Genomic DNA, 22,920 nt, shown 5'->3' with positions numbered 1-22,920 from the left:
TGGCTCAGTGGGTTAAGCCTCTGCCTTTGGCTCAGGTCATGATCTCAGGGTCCTGGGATGGAGTCCCGCATTGGGCTCTCTGCTCGGCGGGGAGCCTGCTTCCCCCTCTCTCTCTGTCTGCCTCTCTGCCTACTTGTGATCTCTCTCTCTGTCAAATAAATAAATAAAATATTTTTTTAAAAAAATGTCCCCGATGATTCCCTTTCCTCTACCCATGTCCTTTGCAGTGTACCTTTGCACCTCCTTCCAAAAAGGGTACAGTCTCTTCCCGGGCCTTTGATTTGCCTTAGGTAATAGGACGCAGAAGAATGATGGTGGGCTCGTTCTGCACACAGGCTCAAGGACTTTCTATTCTCTCTCTGTCTTGGAACTCTGGCTTTACCAGGAGAACAAGCGCAGGGGAAGTGGAAAACGAAAGGCCTAAGAGAGCCCCCATCATCGGAGGCGAGGCCATCCCAGGCGAGCCAATAACCAGCCAACCCTCAAACATATGAAGGAACCCGGTGAGCGTTAGCTGAGCCGCCTACCCGTTGCGGGCAGGCTGAGGGTGTGTAAAGGAGGGCTCGGGCAGAAGCACCAAGAGGCCCGGGTGCCCCATCGGCTCATGAGCGACAATAAAGGCTTATTATTCTAGACAGCTCTTTGTTATTGTTGATGATGATTCACAGCATTATTGTGGCAATAAATAATAGATTTCCCACTCTCTTCCAAGAACCTAGAGTGGTGCTTGATGCTTAGAAAAATATTTTGACAAATCAGAAAAGTTGGGAGATGTTTGAAAGCATGAAGAAATGAATGAAAAAACACCTTCTTTCTACTCTAGCCCAATTACATTTTTCCAACTTGGTCTCCAACGAACCTAAACAATATAATACGTTTGCTCATGCAATTAATTCAGTTCTTCTGGGCATCCACACCAATTACTGGAAAAGACAAAAACCAACATTGGAATAGACATTGCTACTAAATAAAAGGTATTCAAATATTTATATCTACTCTCTCTCTCTGCAGAGTCTATAAATACAGCAGGCCGGACAAGCTTTATTGGTGTTAGCCGAGGCAGATCGCAGCTCGGAGACAATTGTTGTTTTCCACGTGCCTTTGAGTCACGGCTCACTCATACAGAAGGAAGATTCCCTGTTTTGTTTCTGCCTAATCATTTATTGTAATGCCGAAGAGAAGGAAATAAATCTTGGAAACTTTGACCAAAATCAGTTTTGTTTCCCCATTATCACAGCAGGAGAGGAAAACATGGGGTTTTCATTTCTAAGGATAATCTTTCTTAAAGTGTGTACAATAACTAGCTAAGTCTAAATAATAATATTAGGGACATTTGGAATGTTTTTAAGTGCATTGAGGGCTGCGCTGGTTTCTGCCTTTAGATCCCGTAGCCTGTTTTTTCCCAGGGTCCATTTGCTCTCAGCAGTTGGAAAGGTACCAAACATTCTGCGAATTGGAGACGTTGTTGACTAATTTAGAGAATCCCTGGCTTAGAACTTTTGCAGATGAAGTTACTGCCTAAAGATTCCGGGTATTTAAAAATAAATAAATAAAATTAACATCGACTTTGGGTGCAATGATTGTTTTAATTAATTTCCCAGGCATAACATCCTATCAGTTAATTTGATCAAAATATTGGGCTTTTAAACATCTTTGAATATTTGATATTGAAATAAGTGAGTCAAAAATGGTTTTCTTCCTTCCTTCTTCTCCCTTCCTCGCCCGCATTAGCTTTCTTTCCTTCCTCCTTGCCTGCCTCTCCACGGGCCCTCTTTCCGTGTGTTTTCTTCCTACTTTCCTCCCACATTCTGTCCCCTTCCTTTCTTGTCTCTCTTGGTTTTTCCTTCCCTTCTTCTCCTCCCGCCCCTCACTCCTTCTCCTCTTCCTCCCACCACCGCCATGGTAAGAACCATGTTCTTACCACCACCTGGTAAGAACAGAGACGAGAAATGATGTTACTCTCTCTCTTGCCTTCGCTCCAGAAAACCAAGCATGGACCCAGCTTGTCCAATGCAATCCTTTTCTTGAGCAGACTCGAACAAATCACAAACAGAAAATTGGGTGTGTGTGGCCAAGAACACAACTTTTTCACTGTCTAAATGCAACCTGAATTCCTCCCCTACACCTGCGAGGTTAGAGAAAAATTCCACCTTGGGCTACTTTTCCCTTTCCAATCTTTCACATTTCAAGTATTTAATTTAACAATTTCAAACTAATTAACAATAGACATGTGTGTATGTGTATCTGATATTATAATTCCAAAACACATTATAATTTATCTTATCTTTATGAAATTCCAGCTGAACAGTAGATACTGTCATTTGATCTGTTGGGGCTATCTACATTTTGTTTGTGTCCATTCACATTAATCAAAACAAGTAGTTTAACTAAATTGATATACTAGTTCGATACGACTTCAGTTCCATCAATTTTATCAGTGGGTTACCTCATTGAATTGATGTTTTCATTTTTTCTGTATAACCTCAGGATTTAAAACCAGTTTGTCATTGGGAGCCCAAAATTAATTTCAATCTCTAGAAAGAGAATGAAAAATAGCACAATTAAGATACTTGGTAAAGTAGAATTTAAGTCCAAAGAATCAAATTCAAAATAATTATAGTCACCTTGGCGATACTGTAGGTTCGGTTCCAGGCCAGCACCATAAAGCAAATATCACAATAAATGGAGTCAAATTAATTTTTTGGTTTCCCAGTGCATATAAAAGTTATGTTTACAGTATGCTGTAGACTATTAATTGTGTGATAACATTATGTCTAAAAAAATAGAACTTAATTCCAAAACAGTTTATTGCTAAAGAATGCTAATAATAATAACCCTCAAACGGTTACAATAGTAATATTAAAGATCACAGATCACACATCACCATGACAAGTATAGTAATAATGAAAAGGTTTGAAATATTGCAACAATTACCAAAACATGACACAGAGACACAAGGTGTCTGTTGGAGATGCTGTTGGAAAAATGGTGCTGATAGACTTTCTCCACCGAGGATTGCCACAAATCTTCAATTTGTCACACAAAAACAAAAACCACAATATCTGCAGAGCACAATAAAACAAGGGATGTCTGTACATCTTGGCTAACCGCATTTAAAAATTGGTATGAACTTTGACCCAATACTGATGTGAATGTTGTAAAATTCCCACACTTAACGCATGCCTGTCAAAGTTCAGTTGCAAAAGTCTTTTGTAAAGTAATTTGAGAATGCCTGTTTTAAAAATTGTAGAAATGTTCATAAACTTGATGTTTTACTAGAAGGAAACAAGGAACACTCCACTCGCCCCCACCCCCAAAATAAAACCATGGAAAAATATCTGGCCACAAGATGTCCATCATGGTGTTATTTATAATAGTGAACCATTGAAACCAACATAAGCACAACAATAAGATAATGACCAAATAAATGATAGTAATATGAAATTGTTGCAATTTTGTACAGCGATGAAAAATGAACAGGATGAAGGTTATGTAGGAACGTGGAACATTCTTACCAGACGATGTTGAGTGTGGCCTCTGTTACCACTCATGAATATGAGAATCATAGATCCGTAGCTGTCTATGCAATATGTACTTGCTGAGACTGCATCTGGCCCCCTGTGCTGAGAGCAGCATCAGAAGCTGCATTTTCAAGCCCCACGTGATCCCCGCCTGGGAACCTGAACCACCTGGAGGAGCCTCCCCAACCCCCGACTGGGGAACCCTATGCACCTTCCCAAGACACTTACGCTCTTTCACTGTGTAGCTTTCTCACCTGCAAATTGGGGATGAGATAGAGAACTACCTCACACAAGGCTCTTGGGGTATTTAATAAACTATTACGTGTCATTTGTTGAATACAGTGCTTGGGTGTGAGTTCGCTAGGGCAACTGTAGCAAAGCACAGTGATGTATTGTTTCACAGTTCTGGATGCTGGCAGTCCACAGTTGTGTTGGCAGTGTTGGTTGCTTCTGAGGGCTGTAAGGGATCTGTCCCATGCTTTTTCCTCTAGCTTCTAGTGGTTTCTGGCAATCTTTGACATCCTTGGCCTGCTGGAAACATCACCCCCATCTCTGCCTTCGTCTTAGACAACATTCTTCCTGTGTGTATCTTTGTCTCCAAATGTCTCCTTTTTTTGCTCAAAGGATACTGGTCACTTTGGGTTAGGCCCACCCTAATGACCTCATACTGATCTGATTACCTCTGTAAAGACCCTCTCTCCAGGTAAGACCACATTCTGAGGTATGGGGGGTTAGGACTCCAACATATGAGGTTGAGGGGGGTTCAATTCAGCCCAAACCCTTGGTTTGTTGTCAGCTTTCAATAAATGTTAGCTACTATTATTACTATGATTACTGATATTGTTATAATTGTTAGTCATATTATGCCATAATAGTGTATGTGGCAGGACCGCACAGACTAATCAGAGGATGAAAGCAGTTGATCTGTTAGGATGATAAGATTTTAAGTGACAGAAGTGCTCTTTTTGTTTCCTTGTTGGCTTTTTAAAAATTATTACTTCTTTTAAAAAATATATAATGTAGGGGTGCCCAGATGGCTCCATTGGTTAAGCATCTGCCATCAGCTCAGGTCATGATCCCAGGATCCTGGGATCAAGCCCCTCATTGGGCTCTCTGCTCATTGGGGAGCCTGCTTTCTCCTCTCTCTGCTTCTCCCTCTCCCTCTGCTGCTCCCCCTGTAGGCCCTCAAATAGCGACTGTCCATGAGAAGTCCCTTTCCGGGCAGGAGAAGGGCTGGCTGGCACTCTCCCTTCCTTCTGCGCTCTCCCTAGCCTCTAATTGTTCCGTGAGACAGCAGTCTTCTCTTTCCCTTATGTCAGTTCCTTGTATTTTACTTCAATATTTCTGCTTTGCTGGTCCAGAAAAGAAGGTATTATTTTCACATTTCTCTCATCTCTCCTGCCCGCGGAGTAGTGATTGACAGTGTGTGAATTACCGCCTATGGATTCTTTACAGGAAAGAGGTCCTCGGGCCAAGTGACAAAATCTTTGGCTTTCTTAGGGTCGTTCTTTGCTCTCACCGTCTCTTTAAATATTTACTTTCCTCCAGGTATTTTGGCCTTTGGACTTCTGTCTTCCTAGGATGTCACAAGCCTTGAATTAAAGACCCAGCATCTTGTTTTCAGAATAAAGTACATTGAATTGTGTAGTTTTCAGATTAGGGAGAGGAATGATAAAGGAAACTGCCAACATGGGATATCTGATGAGCCAGTTTTTGTTTTTGTTTTTGTTTTTAATTCAATGATCCAACATATATACCTCATTTGTTTCAGATGTAGAATTCAACAATCTGTCAGTTTTGTGTAACGCCCAGTGCTCATCACATCACGTGCCCTTCTTAATGCCTACTACCCAATGATGAGGCAGGTTTTTTTTTTAATCATTCCATAGATTATTCAGCTAAAATGGAAATGCTACGTAAATCCACACCGAGAACTGTGACCACGAGGAACAGTTAATTTCAAACCATGGAAAGTCCAGATAAAAATAGATTTTTCCCTTACAGGGACCCTCATGATTGTGTTAGGCCCACCTTGATAAACCAGGATGGTCCCCCCATCTCAAGATCCTTAACCACATTTGCAAACTTCTCTTTGCCATCTAAGTTCACAACAGCCATAGATTTCCATGACCGAAACACGGACATGTTTAGGGGGAACATTATTCTTGTGGCATGGGGAAACAAAATTGTAAATGTATACATCCCCCAAGTTTATTTGTAAAGTTAACCTCATTCCAATCAATTTGCCATGAGATGTTTGTACAATTAATGAACTACTACGTATGAGTTAGTCAGTTTTGAAAAAGAATAACACAGAGGACAGGCACTGCCAAATACAAAAACAGAGAAAGGATTACCTTACCTATTAAAGACCTCATCCCACTAATAATAAACAGACGCATATACCAATGGAAAGATGAGCAAGTGAAATCAATGGGCAATTCACAAAATTAAAATATAAAAGCTGTATCAGTCAGGGGGCAACCAGAGAAACAGAACCAGTAGGAGACTCATAATAAAGGATTTATTACAAGGAGCATAGGTGATTGTGGGGCTGGCTAGGCAGATCCAAAATCCCTGGGCAGGCTGTTGGGAAGGACTGGAGCTCTCCAGCTTGGGCAGAGGTTGCTGTCCGCAGGCAGAATTTCTTCTTCACCTGACAGCCCCAGCCCTGCTCCTAAGGCCCTTCATCTGATTGGATCGGGCTCACCCAGGTTCTCTAGGGTAATCTCTCTCACGTCAAATCAACTGATAATCAACTCTTATCACAGCTACGAAGTACCTTCACCCCAGCACTTAGATGAGTGTTGGATGGAGTTCCTGGGGATGGTAGCCTAGCCGTATTGACACATCAAAGAGACCATCGCAATGTTTGACCCCACCAGTAATCTAAGAGAGAAACAGTAATTTAAAAATACATTATTTTCAGCAAATAGAGCCCAAATAGTCTGAAAATATTAAAACTCAGTGTTAACTTGAGGATAAAGCAGAAGACAGCATCACTGGGCACCACAAGTTATAAGCCCTTCTTTCTTCCCGTGCACCCTGATAGCTCAGGGGCCCTAAAATTCTAGAAAGAAGTTTCATGTGCAAGAAGAGAGAGGATCGGTTAAATAAACTGTTATTCATCCCTGTAATGGAATACCAGCAGATCATTGTTAAACCTTAAGTTGAAGACAATGTTTCTTGGAAAATGTTCACTATATATCAAGTAAAAGAATAAGTTAATAAATATACCATACACACTTATTTGGGGGCAGCAATGGATAAGAAGGATGGAAGTATATACATAAAATTTTGACAGTCATTATTCCTGGATGATAGCTCGAGGGGCAAATTTTTATTGGTGATTTTAGAGATCTATAATTTCTACAATAAACATGCACTGGTTTGGAAGTTAGGCATGTAACCGAGTCCAAACTCATTCTGCTCCCAGCACAACATGCAAGTAAGTCAAGAGGGAGGACGTTGGGGTGAGAAAAACAACTTCATTCAGAAAACCAACAAACCAAGGATCCCAAGGAGCCATCCCCCCGGGGAACATAATTAGAGCTGCTTTTATGTTAGCAAAAGAGGGACGCATTAGAGGGTTGGAGTCAAAAGGTGACGGCCATCTGTAGACATCTGAGGAAGGTCATGTAACTTCTTTGTCCTTTGTCAATTGATCTTTGCGCCCAGGAATCTGGTCACGTTGTTCCTGCACATCTTAAACAAAGAGTCACGGCTGTACGTTATTCCATATCTTCTTGGATGAGGAAGGGTTTGGGTTAAAAAGCAGCTTTTTTGCAAATCTCAGTTGTAAGCAAAATTCCTTTGAAGATTAACAAGGCCACGTGTGAGGCTAAGCAGAGTGTGTCAGCTATAGGTCCCAGCAGCAAGAAGAACAGAAGCATCACGGAGTCAGACATGCCAAGTTTCTACCTGTTGACTGAAGTTGTGGCCTGTTACGATATTGAGGCATTCTTAACACCAGGAGATAGACTCTTGAATTTATAAGGTGAGGATTACCATCCAGTCAAGTATTGAATCACTCAACCATTTAATACGTACTATCCTCTTACTTTATGATAATCACTGTGGAGGACAATGAAAATACAATAGTAAGTAAGACAAACTTAGTCCCGGCCTTTAGGGGGCTTCGTGGGGAAAATGAAAAATAATTAAAAAATCATACAAACACATGTATAGTTTATAATCCATGATAAGCGTACCAAAGAGACAGTGCTGAGTGTCCATGGGAGGAATCCAATATTTATATTAAATTTTTCATGACTATCTTATCAAAATAGAGATTTCTTTTTTGTGTGTCTGTGTATGTGCGCGTGTTGTGTGTGTCTCTATGTGTTGTTTATTTGTGTTTGCGTGTGAGTGTCCATGGGAGGAATCCAATATTTATATTAAATTTTTCATGACTATCTTATCAAAATAGAGATTTCTTTTTTGTGTGTCTGTGTATGTGCGCATGTTGTGTGTGTCTCTATGTGTTGTTTATTTGTGTTTGCGTGTGAATGCATGTGTGTTGTATGCTGCCACCAACATCAACATCTCGAATCACTACTCCAAAACTAAGAGGATGGAATTCTAAGGAAGAATATCTAAAAAAAGCCTGAAAGACCGAAAACTCTTCAAAAGAAATATTGAAAAAAAAAATCAAACTATTGCATAATGAATCCTAAATAAGGGGCCAAAAGCTCTGGTGGGTGCACCCGTGTGGATTAACGGGTTTCTGCTATGCCCATATCATTTGTACATTTTCCCCCCAGAATCTGAAAGATAGATCTGACAAGCTCTGCGTAAACACTGGCTAAGACTGTAGTTTCCGGGGATGGAAAGGTGACATGACTTATTCCCTGTTATCATCGGTCTCCCATTAGGGCGGCCTCAGCCAAGAGTCTGGATAGATCAACATGTCAGGACGGAGGCTCGGTGATAATTCAGGCTGGGGATCAGTTGAAACCAGTGCTCAAACAATTGGGAGAATACGGCTGGGCATAGATTCTCGTTACAATGTGGGGAAAGCAAGAAGAGAAGTAGGGTTTGCACTCTGACATATGAATCAAACCACCCAACCGGAGACTTGCCTACTAAATTAGGCCAGCTTTATTTTTTCCCTCCAGGTGAGACTGAACGATGTTCCTTTTGGATGTATTAGAAAAAAGATTGCGAAGAAGATCCGTGCACAATCAGGTACGACAGATTTTGTGCTTGGAGATTTCAGCATATGTGGCCACAGGGATTTACTTCCTGCTGTCCTTCCGGGTGCAGGCTTGTGTGCCTTATTCCTGCCCACATGGTGATAGCACAGGGAGAGACCGCATTCCTTAACCTGAGAGCGAAAATAGGTTTACAGACCAACTCCGACTTTTTTGCCAGTGTAGACTTACCTCTGCACTATCACTTTAATAGTTAAGCAAACTCCTGGTAATTTTATGGAATTTTGCACTTCCATCTGCATTAGACAGAATTCTAAAATGACTCCCCAAATTCCCATGCTTTGGTGTGTATACCCAGCATAACATCCTCTCCTTAAGTGTTGGTGGGCCTGACATAAGCAGGTGGGTCCTCCGAAAAGACGCTGTAAAGTCGGAGATGGAAGAAGTCTGAGAGATTTAAAGCAGCAACAGATGCTCCCTGTTGGTCTCGGATAAAAACCCTGTGGGGGGACGGACCCCATGGCAGGGAGCCCTGGATGCTGAGGATCCCAGTGCCCCCGGCCCAGTGGACTGAATGCTCCCAAATGGCAGTGAGCCTCAGATGAGACCCCAGCCCTGACTGACTGATGCCTTGCTTGCAGGTTCGTGAGACCCTGAGTGGAGGAACCAGCTCAAACATACAGATCCCCCCTCCCCTGCTGACCTAAGGAAACTGATAGATAACACACATGTGTTGTTTTCAGCGCCTAAGTAAGCCACAATTGGTTGCACAGCAATAGAAAACAGTACCCACCTACGCTCCATTTCTTAATTCAATTAGATGGATTATTTCTTCTTTCATTGTCCCGCTGTCACCGTGACGTGTCCAAAGACTGCTTACTTGAGTACAAACGAATGCAGGTATCATCCCCAGTGACGTATCTGGTTCAACAATTGACAGACTAATATCCAAACTGAGATCATTTCTTTGAGTTGAATCTCATCGCTCCCGACGAGGAATGTTCCAGGAGTTAGATTCTAGACCTCGGCTATCCGAGTAATAGGAGAGGAGTCACAATACGGATTTCTTACTCTTCAACTCTGGTCACGCTCAGCTGCTCACTGCATTTTCTCATCTAACCACCCCAACAACCGTGCAAGCTGGGAGACACTATATGATCCTAATTTACAGGTGACAAAACCAAAAGTTAGAAAAAAGTTAACTTGCCAAGGGCACACAGCTAGCAAGGGGTGAAGCCCCAGAATAAAGCTTCTGCGTCCCTCCTCCCCCAGCTCCGTTTACAAGAGACAGGCTGTGCCTTTTACCGTCCTAGAGCCAAACACTCTCCCCCTGGAAAGTAAACACATCATCACAGCAAATGCCTCTCGCCTGACTAAGCAGATGTTGACAATTCTTTCATTTTTCCCTCCATGTCCTCTTTAGTAAGATCCCGATCTCTGGTTTCTTGAAATGATTCTACGTTAATATTTTGTAACATATTTAATTAGTTGTAGTTAAAAAAAAAAAAAAAAGGACAGAAAGTCACAAACTGCAGCTGGTTGTGGGAATTTGCAAGGGCAGAGGCTCAGGGTGGGCTGTCTGTTTTGCTTGTCTGGGCTCCTCTGCTCAGCTCAGACACATTTTCTTGACTTCCCAGTTTCCCTCTGAAGCAGAGTCAGGCACTGTATCACTTTCCAACATCGATAAAGCAAGTCTAATTTTCCTAAGTTGATGAGGGCCTGATAGATCTGATGACCTTTTGTTGGAATGTCATTTACAAGTATGATTAAATTATTCTCCGTGGCTGAACTGATACCTACAGCAGATATATCTTCCCCCAGAGGCCGCAGAAAAATCTACTGCTTTATCCTTGTGTGCATTACAGCGATTTTTGTAGGCAGACTTCAGATTTTGAGTTTGGGGTTTGAAAAGGTGACCCTGCAGATGATGACTTTTTTTTTTTTTAATCTGCTTTAGCTGATATTTTTTCTCCGATCTGATTAACTAGGACTATATGACTATACATGAAAAGGCAATTTATTTACTTAATCTGTTAGGTGAAACAGGAAAAAATAAAAAGAATGCCAGGCAAATTTCTTGGACTATGTTTTCTTCAGAAGTGAGGAAATTCACGGACATTTAGAACTTTTTCTATTTGCTACATCAAACGTTGTATTGGCCTTATCTTATGTGATCTGCCAATAATCTTTGCCTTTAGTTTGTATTTTGAGGGCCTAAAGTATGTCAAGGCTGTTCAGGTATCTGGGGAAAGAGCAGATCCTGCCCTCATTGAATTTATCCTGATTTGAGGACACTGAAGTAAAGATAAATTAAGTGTCCACATTTTGTGCCTGGAATATAGTAGGTGTTCAATAAATGTCAAATGTATACAATAGAAAAAAGGTTGAGCTGGGTCTGCCTGTTTGTTCTCTGCCTCGTGAAAAAAGGGATGAAGAGAAGTGAGAAAATCATTACGTACAAGATTCCTCAAAACACTAAAAATAGAACAGCCTCTGTGTCCATCAGCAGACGAGTGGATAAAGAAAATGTGGCATATAGAGACAATGGACTATTCTTCAGCTATGAAAAAGAAGGAAATCCTGCCATTTGCAAGAACACAGATGGAGCTTGAGGACATTAGGCTCAGTGAGAGAAGTCAGACAGAGAATGGTAAATACTGTATGATCTCACTTATACGTGGAATCTAAAAAAAAAAAAAAGCCAAACTCCCAGAAAAAGAGATCAGATAGGCAGTTGACAGAGGTGAGGGGAATTGGTGTTGCTGTGCTAATGGTACAAACCTCACGGATGTATGTGCCTTCCTTCCAAAGTACGCTGTTTGCTGGTTCTCTTGGAGCAAATTTTGGAGAGGTGAACTTTCTTAACTTGAATAGGTCTGAAAATTCCTTTTTGCCTACGTAGCTTTTTTATTATTTTTTTTTAATTTTATGTATTTATTTGAGAGAGGGAGGGGCAGCGGGAGAGGGAGAAAGAGACTCCCCGCTGAGCAAGGAACCCCACACAGGCCTCAATCCCAGCACCCTATATCTTTTTTTAAAAATTAACTATTTTTTTGATATATACAAACATAGGGAAATAGCAGGAATCATAATTATGTAGCTTCGTATATTTTTGCAGATAATTGTATTAAAAAGAGCAACAATATCGACCACCAACACCAAGTAATGGAAACTTACCAGCATCCCAGAAGCCCCCATTGTGTATTTCTCTCCTTGCCCCAAAGATCACCTTTATCGTGATTTCTTACCCTATGCATTAGTTGGCCTCTGTTCGAACTTCAAATAAACAGAACAATATCATTTTAACATATTCTTTAGATCCTTCTAAATTGTTTTAGTATCTTAAGTCTTAACGGGGGCACAAATTCTCCCCTAAGTTGTCTGTTGAGTGTTCCTCATGGTGGAGCAAATCCTTATGCATTTTTTTTTTATGAACTTTCTTTTGGTACAGGCATCTATTATTTTTCCTTTTGGATTCCCAGGAGTCCTGGTTTTGGAAGAGTCCATAAAGAAGAGTTTTGTGTGAGGGGGGTAGGGAGGGGGTGGTTGGGAGTGGGTGGTTGGGTTATGGACATTGGGGAAAGTATGTGCTATGGTGAGTGCTATGCTTTGTTAATAAAAAGCAAAAATTTAAAAAAAAGAAGAAGAAGAAGAAGAAGAGTTTTGTGTGTGCTTTGACTTGCACTGACCACTAGGAATGGTCTTGGGTTGTATTAGTGGATTGGGTTTTAGATTCCTAGCCTGAAGTTAGGAAAATCTCAGATTCCACACCCATGCATCTTACTTGAAATAAAAACTTACATACTCTGGAAGATCCCAGTACTTTCTGTAACTTGCTCCACATAAAACTTTTTGAAATCAAAGGAAATCTCTTTTTTTTCCTAAATTCCAACCGTACTCTACATGATGATGGAGCTGTATCAGGGTTTAGCTCACAGATAACCTAAAGACCCACATGTTACATAGTTTTATTCTCAGCACATGAACATATCTTTTGCTCATCCCACTAACTGGGATCCAAATGCCTAGAAGGATAGAATGTATTCTACAAATATATACAAATACAAATATAATCTATTGGGTTTCCCTTTGGTCAGGCATACTGAATCCAATTTCCTCTCCATGGTTCCTTGACCCCTCCTGTCTTTCACCAGTATTTCTTTCTGCTCCTGAATCCACATGTTTTCCTTAGGCTATGAGCATTACATTCCTTTTCCTCCTCGCGCATCTCTTGCTTTGCCTTTCCCAATGATAGTCCCACCTCTGCAGAACTCTCTTGAATGGTTTGAATGTCCCACTGGTGCCGAAGGAGAAAGCACCAGGCTTTCTTAGCAGCTGGTACAGGTGAGGGGGGGGGGAAGGTGAGGCTTAAAATCTATCAGCAGGCATAGTTCAACACATGGAAAAGAATCCTCAGGACAGACCATTTTTTTAATATAATTCTTTGTAGCTACTGTTCTGCTTACCACCACACTAAATTCTTTGTAATTCACTCAGTGAAGTCTTCCAGATTGACTATATGGATTAGGAATCTGATTTTTTTTTTCCTAATGTCTGAAGAAAACTCTAAGAGACTAAGTCCTTTGTGGGATCGTTAAGCTCAATCACTCCACCCAAAGTGCGATGCTTTTGGAAAACCAAACTGACACACGCTGAGTCCTTGTAGCTCTGTGAGAGCTGCCAGTCCTCTACCTCGGTTGTCCGAAATACACCTCCTTCTGTAATTAGTCGTGCATCTCTGCTCCTAAGGGAGGTTTCATTCTGTCTGTTCATTGCCTTCTAACTCTTACTTCTTTTTTTTTTTTAATTTTTTATTTATTTTCAGCGTAAGAGTATTCATTGTTTTTTCACCACACCCAGTGCTCCATGCAATCTGTGCCCTCCCTAATACCCACCACCTGGTTCCCCCACCCTCCCACCCCGCCCCTTCAAAACCCTCAGGTTGTTTTTCAGAGTCCATAGTCTCTCATGGTTCACCTCCCCTTCCAATTTCCCTCAACTCCCTTCTCCTCTCCATCTACCCTTGTCCTCTATATTATTTGTTATGCTCCACCAATAAGTGAAACCATATGATACTTGACTTTCTCTGTTTGACTTATTTCACTCAGCATAATCTCTTCCAGTCCTGTCCATGTTGCTACAAAAGTTGGGTATTCGTCCTTTCTGATGGAGGCATAATACTCCATAGTGTATATGGACCACATCTTCCTTATCCATTCATCCGTTGAAGGGCATCTTGGTTCTTTCCACAGTTTGGTGACCGTGGCCATTGCTGCTATAAACATTGGGGTACAGATGGCCCTTCTTTTCACTACATCTGTATCTTTGGGGTAAATACCCAGCAGTGCAATTGCAGGGTCATAGGGAAGATCTATTTTTAATTTCCTGAGGAATCTCCACACTGTTCTCCAAAGTGGCTGCACCAGTTTGCATTCCCACCAACAGTGTAAGAGGGTTCCCCTTTCTCCACATCCTCTCCAACACACGTTGTTTCCTGTCTTGCTAATTTTGGCCATTCTAACTGGTGTAAGGTGGTATCTCAATGTGGTTTTGATTTGAATCTCCCTGATGGCTAGTGATGATGAACATTTTTTCATGTGTCTGGTAGCCATTTGTATGTCTTCATTGGAGAAGTGTCTGTTCATATCTTCTGCCCATTTTTTAATATGATTATCTGTTTTGTGTGTGTTGAGTTTGAGGAGTTCTTTATAGATCCTGGATATCAACCTTTTATCTGTACTGTCATTTGCAAATATCTTCTCCCATTCCGTGGGTTGCCTCTTTGTTTTGATGACTGTTTCTTTTGCTGTGCAGAAGCTTTTTATCTTAATGAAGTCCCAGAAGTTCATCTTTGCCTTTGTTTCCTTCGCCTTTGGAGACATATCTTGAAAGAAGTTGCTGTGGCTGATATCAAAGAGGTTACTCCCTATGTTCTCCTCGAGGATTCTGATGGATTCCTGTCTCACGTTGAGGTCTTTTATCCATTTCGAGTTTATCTTTGTGTACGGTGTAAGAGAATGGTCAAGTTTCATTCTTCTACATATAGCTGTCCAGTTTTCCCAGCACCATTTATTGAAGAGACTGTCTTTTTTCCACTGGATATTTTTTCCTGTTTTGTCAAAGATTATTTGACCATAGAGTTGAGGGTCCATATCTGGGCTCTCTACTCTGTTCCACTGGTCCATGTGTCTGTTTTTATGCCAGTACCATGCTGTCTTGGTGATCACAGCTTTGTAGTAAAGCTTGAAATCAGGTAACGTGATGCCACCAGTTTTATTTTTGTTTTTCAACATTTCCTTAGCAATTCGGGGTCTCTTCTGATTCCATACAAATTTTAGTATTATTTGCTCCAGCTCTTTGAAAAATACTGGTGGAATTTTGATTGGAATGGCATTAAAAGTATAGATTGCTCTGGGCAGTATAGACATTTTAACGATGTTTATTCTTCCCATCCAAGAGCATGGAATGGTCTTCCATCTTTTTGTGTCTTCTTCAATTTCTTTTAGGAGTGTTCTGTAGTTCCTCGAGTACAGATCTTTAACCTCTTTGGTTAGGTTTATTCCGAGGTATCTTATGGTTTTTGGTGCTATAGTAAATGGAATCGATTCTCTAATTCGCCTTTCTGTATTTTCATTGTTAGTGTGTAAGAAAGCCACTGATTTCTGGACATTGACTTTGTATCCTGCTACATTACTGAATTGCTGTATGAGTTCTAGTAGTTTGGAGGTGGAGTCTTTCGGGTTTTCTATATAAAGAATCATGTCATCTGCGAAGAGAGAGAGTTTGACTTCTTCCTTGCCAATTTGGATACCTTTTATTTCTCTTTGTTGTCTGATTGCTGTTGCTAGGACTTCTAATACTATGTTGAACAAGAGTGGTGAGAGTGGGCATCCTTGTCGTGTTCCTGATCTCAATGGGAAGGCTGCAAGCTTTTTCCCATTGAGGATGATATTTGCTGTGGGTTTTTCATAGATAGATTTGGTGAAGTTCAGGAATGTTCCCTCTATCCCTATACTTTGAAGCGTTTTAATCAGGAACGGATGCTGGATTTTGTCAAAAGCTTTTTCTGCATCAATGGAGAGGATCATGTGGTTCTTCTCTCTTCTCTTATTGATTTGTTCTATCACATTGATTGATTTGCGAATGTTGAACCATCCTTGTAACCCAGGGATGAATCCTACCTGGTCATGGTGGATAATCTTTTTAATGTGCTGTTGGATCCTGTTTGCTAGGATCTTGTTGAGAATCTTAGCATCCATATTCATCAGTGATATCGGTCTGAAATTCTCCTTTTTGGTAGGGTCTTTGCCTGATTTGGGGATCAGGGTAATGCTGGCTTCATAAAAAGAGTCTGGAAGTTTTCCTTCTGCTTCAATTTTTTGAAACAGCTTCAGGAGAATAGGTATTATTTCTTCTTTGAAAGTTTGATAGAATTCCCCAGGGAATCCGTCAGGTCCTGGGCTCTTGTTTTTTGGGAGGTTTTTGATCACTGCTTCAATCTCGTTACTAGATATCGGTCTATTCAGGTTGTCAATTTCTTCCTGGTTCAATTTTGGGAGTTTATAGTTTTCCAGGAATGCATCCATTTCATCTAGGTTGCTTAGCTTATTGGCATATAACTGTTGATAATAGCTTCTGATGATTGTTTCTACTTCCTTGGTGTTAGTTGTGATCTCTCCCTTTTCATTCATAATTTTATTAATTTGGGCTTTCTCTCTTTTCTTTTGGATTAGTGTGGCCAATGGTTTATCGATCTTATTGATTCTTTCAAAAAACCAGCTTCTAGTTTCGTTGATACGTTCTACTGTATCTCTGGTTTCTACCTCGTTGATCTCTGCTCTAATCTTGATTATTTCCCTTCTTACGTGTGGAGTTGGTTTGATTTGTTGTTGATTCTCCAGTTCTTTAAGGTGTAGAGACAGCTGGTGTATTCTGGATATTTCAATTTTTTTGAGGGAGGCTTGGATGGCTATGAATTTCCCCCTTAGGACCGCCTTTGCTGTATCCCATAGGTTTTGGAGTGAAGTGTCTTCGTTCTCATTGGTTTCCATAAATTGTTTAAGTTCTTCTTTGATCTCCTGGTTGATCCAAGCATTCTTAAGCAAGGTGGTCTTTAGCTTCCAGGTATTTGAGTTCCTTCTGAACTTTTCCTTGTGATTGAGCTCCAGTTTCAAAGCATTGTGATCTGAGAATATGCAGGGAATAATCTCAGTCTTTTGGTATCGGTTGAGCCCTGATTTGTGACCCAGTATGTGGTCTATTCTGGAGAAGGTTCCATGTGCACTTGAGAAGAATGAGTATTCTGTTGTTTTAGGGTGGAATGTTCTGTATATATCTATGAGGTCCATCTGGTCCAATGTGTCATTCAATGCTCTTATTTCTTTATTGATTTTCTGCTTCGATGATCTGTCTATTTCTGAGAGAGGCATGTTAAGATCTCCTACTATTAATGTATTCATATCAATATGACTCTTTATCTTGATTAATAGTTTTCTTATGTAATTGGCTGCTCCCATATTGGGGGCATAGATATTTACAATTGTTAGATCATCTTGGTGGATAGTCCCTTTAAGAATGATGTAGTGTCCTTCTGTATCCCTGACTACCGTCTTTAGTTTAAAATCTAATTTATCTGATATGAGAATCGCTACCCCGGCTTTCTTTTGAGGCCCATTGGCATGAAAGATGCTTCTCCATCCCTTCACTTTCAGTCTGGGTGTATCCTTAGGTTCAAAATGGGTCTCTTGTAGACAACATATGGATGGGTCCTGTCGTTTTATCCAATCTGCAACCCTGTGTCATTTTATGGGTGCATTTAGGCCATTCACATTGAGAGTGATTATTGAGAGATACGTTTTTATTGACATTGTGTTATCTTTGAAGTCTTTCTTTCTGTCGATTGTCTCTATATTTCTGTTCAATGCTATTCTTAGGATTTTTCCTCTTTTATAGAACCCCCCTTAATATTTCCTGCAGTGTCGGCTTGGTGGTTGCATAGTCTTTCAAGCCTTGCCGGTCTTGGAAACTCTTTATCTCTCCATCCATTTTGAATGTCAGTCTTGCTGGATAAAGTATTCTTGGCTGCATGTTCTTCTCATTTAGTGCCCTGAATATATCTTGCCAGCCCTTTCTGGCTTGCCAGGTCTCTGTGGACAGGTCTGACGTTATTCTGATGGGCTTTCCTCTGTATGTAAGGAGCTTCTTTGTCCTAGCGGCTTTCAAGAGATTGTATCTACAATTATGATTCCTCAATTTTACTATGAGGTGCCTGGATGTTCTTTTTGAATTTATAATCTTGGGGGGGGACCTTTCTACTTCTAGTACATGAACACTTGTTCCATTCGCAAGATTGGGAAAATTTTCATGAAAAACTTGTTCCACTATATCTTCTAGACTTCTGTCTTTCTCCTCCCCTTCAGGGATTCCAATAATTCTGACGTTGGAACGTTTCATGGCATCATTTATTTCCCTGATTCTGTTTTCGTGGCTTCTAAGCTGTTTGTTCCAGGCTTCCTCCTGACCCTTTCTCTCTATTTGTTTGTCCTCCAGATCACTAATTCTATCTTCTGTCTCAGTTACCCTAGCTTTTAGAGAATTTAGATTAGATTGGAACTCATTGAGAGCGTTGTGAACCTCATCCCTGGTGGCCTTCAGCTCTGCCCTAACATTATGAACCTCCTCTCTGGTCGCTTTCAATTCTGCCCTAATCAATTCCGTTTGGTCATCCATGGCTTTCTCCAACCTAGCTATTGCCTGGATAACTGTTAGCCTGAATTCTATTTCTGACATATTGTCTATGTTGATAGCTGTTAGCTCTGTTGCAGAAGGCCCATCCTCTGTATTTTTCTTCTGTTGGGGATTCCTCCTCCTAGTCATTTTGGTGAGAGATGACTGGACAGATGTAGCTGGATGTATTGACCGTGGTGCAGTCAAGGTGCACCCTGGAACGCTTCTGAGCACTCAGGATTCCCCACCCAAATGAGAGAAAAAAGAAAAGAAAAAGAAAAAAGAAGGAGAGAGAGAGACAGGAAAAAAAGGGAAGATAAAAGTGAAGGTTCAGCCCAAATGAGCCCCAGGGTAAGGTTTATGACGTATACAAACAAAAACAGACAAACAAAAAGACTGATAAAAGTATATGACGAGAGAAAATATATATATATATAAGCAAAAAAAAGGAGGAGCCTCGTCAAGAAGAACCCCAAGTATAAGATTTATATACTATCCGGACAAACATAAATACACAGAGACACTGGCAGAAGAAAAAGATGGGAGCATGGTTATAGATTCTCGGTGTGGGCGAGGAAGGTTATTTTGATTCTTCCTGGATGTATCTTGATATCTTTGTTAAAGGACTCAACTTTCCTAAGAAAAAGGGGGATTAAAAATTGGTTCACCTATAGGGGTAGCATTGCTTGGAGAAAGGGGGTTACCTTGAAGTTTAACTCTATATGAATATTAGAAAATAAAAATAAAAAAGGAATAAACTGGACTAAACTAAATTAAAAATTTTTTTAAAAATTAAGAAAATGGAAAAGCAAAAGAAAAACACATGTGTATGTATCAAAAAATTCAGGTTAGAAGTTTATCATGGAATTTGATGTACTGGACCTCTCACTGTGATGGTAAATAGGTTAAAAAATTATCTATATAAAAAAAGAAAAAAAATGAACCAGAATAGTGGGAAAGAATTAAAAATAAAAGTTGTATCTATGAAGTAGTGGTGGTTGTTCTCTTGTAGTCTTTTTTTTTTTCTTTCCTGATTTGTTTTCTGGGGGAGGGGGCTGCCACGTGGGTTTTCAGTCAATGATGTTCCCTGAGTTAAGTCCTCCCGACCCCCTCAAGGGGGTGGGCTCTGAGAAAAACGTTTTTTTCAGGTTTTTGTTCTCTGGAGGTTTTTATGTTTGTTCACTTCTTTTCTCTCGCCTTGACAGCTTTTGATGGTTTTTGGAGGTTTAGAGGAAAGAAAACTGCACCCCAACCTCCCTCTCAGAGAGAAGCCTCAGTCTGCTCCCCTGCAGGTGCTGCAGCCGCTGGGCTGCTGGCAGAGCAGGTTCTGAGTCACGGTCCCTGGGGACGCAGGATCTCCTGCTTGTACGCAAAACCAAGGCAGCTGTGGCTGTCTGGGCAGCTCCAGACCACCAGAGAGGTTCCAAGCAGCAATTGCACACTGAGATTTTCCCGCTGGCTGGGGCTAAGAGCGCAGGGCTTGCGCGCACCTCTCCCAGGGGATGGTTTGGGGCGCGGCGCCTCCAGCTCTATCGGCTCTATCGCCGCGTGGGTCTATCGCCGCGTGGGTCCGAGAACACCAGGCTGGGCGTTCGTGCACCTCTCTCAGGGGAGGGTGAGGCACGCGCGCATCTCCAGTAAGGTGCGCGTTCTGCCGTCTGGTGTGGCTCCCAGCCCCTCACGGGAGCCGGACTCCACCCGTTCTCGGGCGCACTGGCGGCTCCGGGACAAAGACCAGGTTTCTCCGCCGCACTCTCTGGCTCAGAGCCAGGGGAGGCTGCCCTGGGTCTGGGGACTTAAGCCCCTATCCCTATCCGCCCCGATTCCCACAATTTCCCCGCGCGAGTCTTTGCTCTTTTGAGTGCTTTCAACAAGACTCCAAGTTAATGCTGGTCCCTAGATGCAGGGCACTCTCGTATTGGGGTATTATTTTCCAGTCGGTCGCCTCTGGTGGCTCCCTCCCCCTTTTGTTTATCTTCCGATATCAGTCCGACGTTCCCACTCCACTTTACCTGCCCACTGGCATCTTCTGGCCCCCATAGAGATCCAGACGTGTATAATTCTGATCTCAGGCTGATTTCATGGGTGATCGGAGTTCTTTGGTAGGTAATCAGCTCACTTTAGGGTGCAGGTTGAAAAGGCGCCTCCTCCTACTTCCCCGCCATCTTGTCTCGGCCCTAACTCTTACTTCTTTTGGCAGTATCTAAGATTAGGTCAGCAGTGTGTGTTCCATCGTACTTTGTGATCTCGTCCCCTGGGACCTCAGATGAATTGTGAGTTCAGCAATCACTCTCTTTCCTGCTACTTTCCCATCAGTATCCCTTGGTGGCTCTGTGCCATTGCTTATTATCCTTTAGGTTAGGAAGGAGAAAGAGGAAATGTATCAAAGCTATTTCCTCCCCCAATGCCAAACTGGAAAATGTATATTTTATACTTCCTCAAGCTTGCCTTGATAGTCACATATTACAGGCTACATGAGCTATCTATGAGATCCTTAGAAATCTGGCTAACTGTAATAACATAAATTAACATGAATTTTACCACCATACAGAGTGGAAATGGATTTTAGAACGTCGATTAAGCATTTGTCACCATTATGCATTCATATAAGTATCTAGCTTAACAAAAACAGGACATTTATTTATATGTTTGGAGGTGCACACATGGCTCTGATCAGAATGTTTGCATCTCCTTCCAGTTCATACGTTGAAACCTAACCCCTAAGGTGATGGTGTTAAGAGGTGGGGCCTTTAGGAGTCAAGCCCATATCAAAGCTGCCCAAGAAAGCTCCCTAGCCCTTCCTACCAGGTGAGGCTATAGCAAAAACATGGATGTCTAGGAGGAAGTAGTTTTTCTTCAGACACTGAATCTGCCAGCTCTTTGATTTTGGACTTCCTAGCCTCCAGAGCCAGGAGAAGTAAATTTCTGTTGTTTGTAAACTATCCAACTATGGTATTCTGTTATAGCAGCTAGAACCAACTAAGATAAACATACATATGCTCTACATGTTGGTTTTTGGTTTTGTTTTTGTTTTAAGATTTACTTATTTATTTGAGGGGGGCGGAGAATGAGAGTAGGGGTGGGACAGAATGAGAGGGAGAGAGAATCTTAAGCAGACTCCATGCCCAGTGCAGAGCCCTATGCAGGGCTCGATCTCACAACCCTGAGATCATGACCTCAGCCAAAACCAAGAGTTGGGCACTTAACTGACTGAGCCTCCCAGGCACCTCAAAATACGTTGGTTTTATGTAAATATACTTAAAGCAATTAATTACACCTAGGGTAGAGACAGGGCCCTAACTCTTAAACAGAATCCTTACTCAAGAAAATACACTCACTGACTTTTTTCTCAACCTTGAGAGCTTCAGTCAATTTCATTTAGTCATGAAAAAAATAATGTGAGTGGTAATCTAAAAATTCTGGCCAAATAAACATTGGGATAATGACATTATTAACTCTGATAATCTCAGACATTTCTTTGGCAGGCACAACCTCCCTGAAAGATTGGGTCAGCTTTTAAAATCCTCGTACTTCACCATGGAAAAAAATGTACTCTGTGTACTTCCCCAAGTACACCAAGGCTTAGCTTATTTCAGTTGATAGTTTTTGAGGGGAAAAAATAATAATAATAAAGCATTTTTTTTCCCGGCTCCTCACACCAAAAGATCTTAGTGAAAAATACATTTGGATATTTTAATTACTCTGTTTTGGTTTAGAGCTCTCTAATTGTAATTAATCACAAAATAAACTTCTAGAACATAATTTAATTTCCAAAGTCATGCACTAAGCATCTTTGATTTTTCATGAGTTTGCCAATTGAAGTTCGTTCTTCTCATCGAAGATCCCACTTGTATAAACAATTCATCTTACCCTGGTGGCCTCTTGATCACAGCTAGCAATTTGGCTCTGAAGTTTCAAAACTCGTTTTTATACAGAAAAAGAAAATACACGTGTTACTCCTAATTGATGTTGTCAGCTGTCAACCCACCAATGATTGACATATTTCCTTTTCTCCAATTCAAGAAAGCTACTTCCTAATGTCTAAAAATTGGTTCTGAATAGTACCTATGGTGTTGTCCTATTCTTTTATTCAAAGGCAGGTATAGCTCCATCCAGAGATATGACTTTGTCCGTATCTAAGTACGTGCTTGCATCTCTATATCTCTCTATGGACACAATTATAGGAATGGCTGCTGGTGCCTATGTCTGGGGAACAGGGTTACAAGAGGCTTGTTTCATGTTTTATATCCATATTGTTTGAGGAATTCACAGTCATGTTTATGATAGATGTATCTCAGTCTACAAACCCAGGTGTATGAAAAGAAATCTTTTCTGAGTGTATCTTATCTCTACAAAGGGACACCCCTCTTGTCAAAGCAGCGGCTGGAGAGTAAGACAGCAATCAAGATTTCCTCACTTCCTTCCTTCCGCCTTGGTGTTTGCAGACACACTTGTTCCCATCTGGCCTTTCTGGGCTGGTCCGTGCAACTCCACTTCTCTCTCCTCCTCCTGACTGTGAG

The sequence above is a fragment of the Martes martes genome, assembly GCF_963455335.1.
Source record: "Martes martes genome assembly, chromosome: 9".
Lineage (NCBI taxonomy): Eukaryota > Metazoa > Chordata > Mammalia > Carnivora > Mustelidae > Martes > Martes martes.
The sequence above is the reverse complement of the archived record's forward strand: the minus strand, read 5'-3'. Positions refer to the sequence as shown.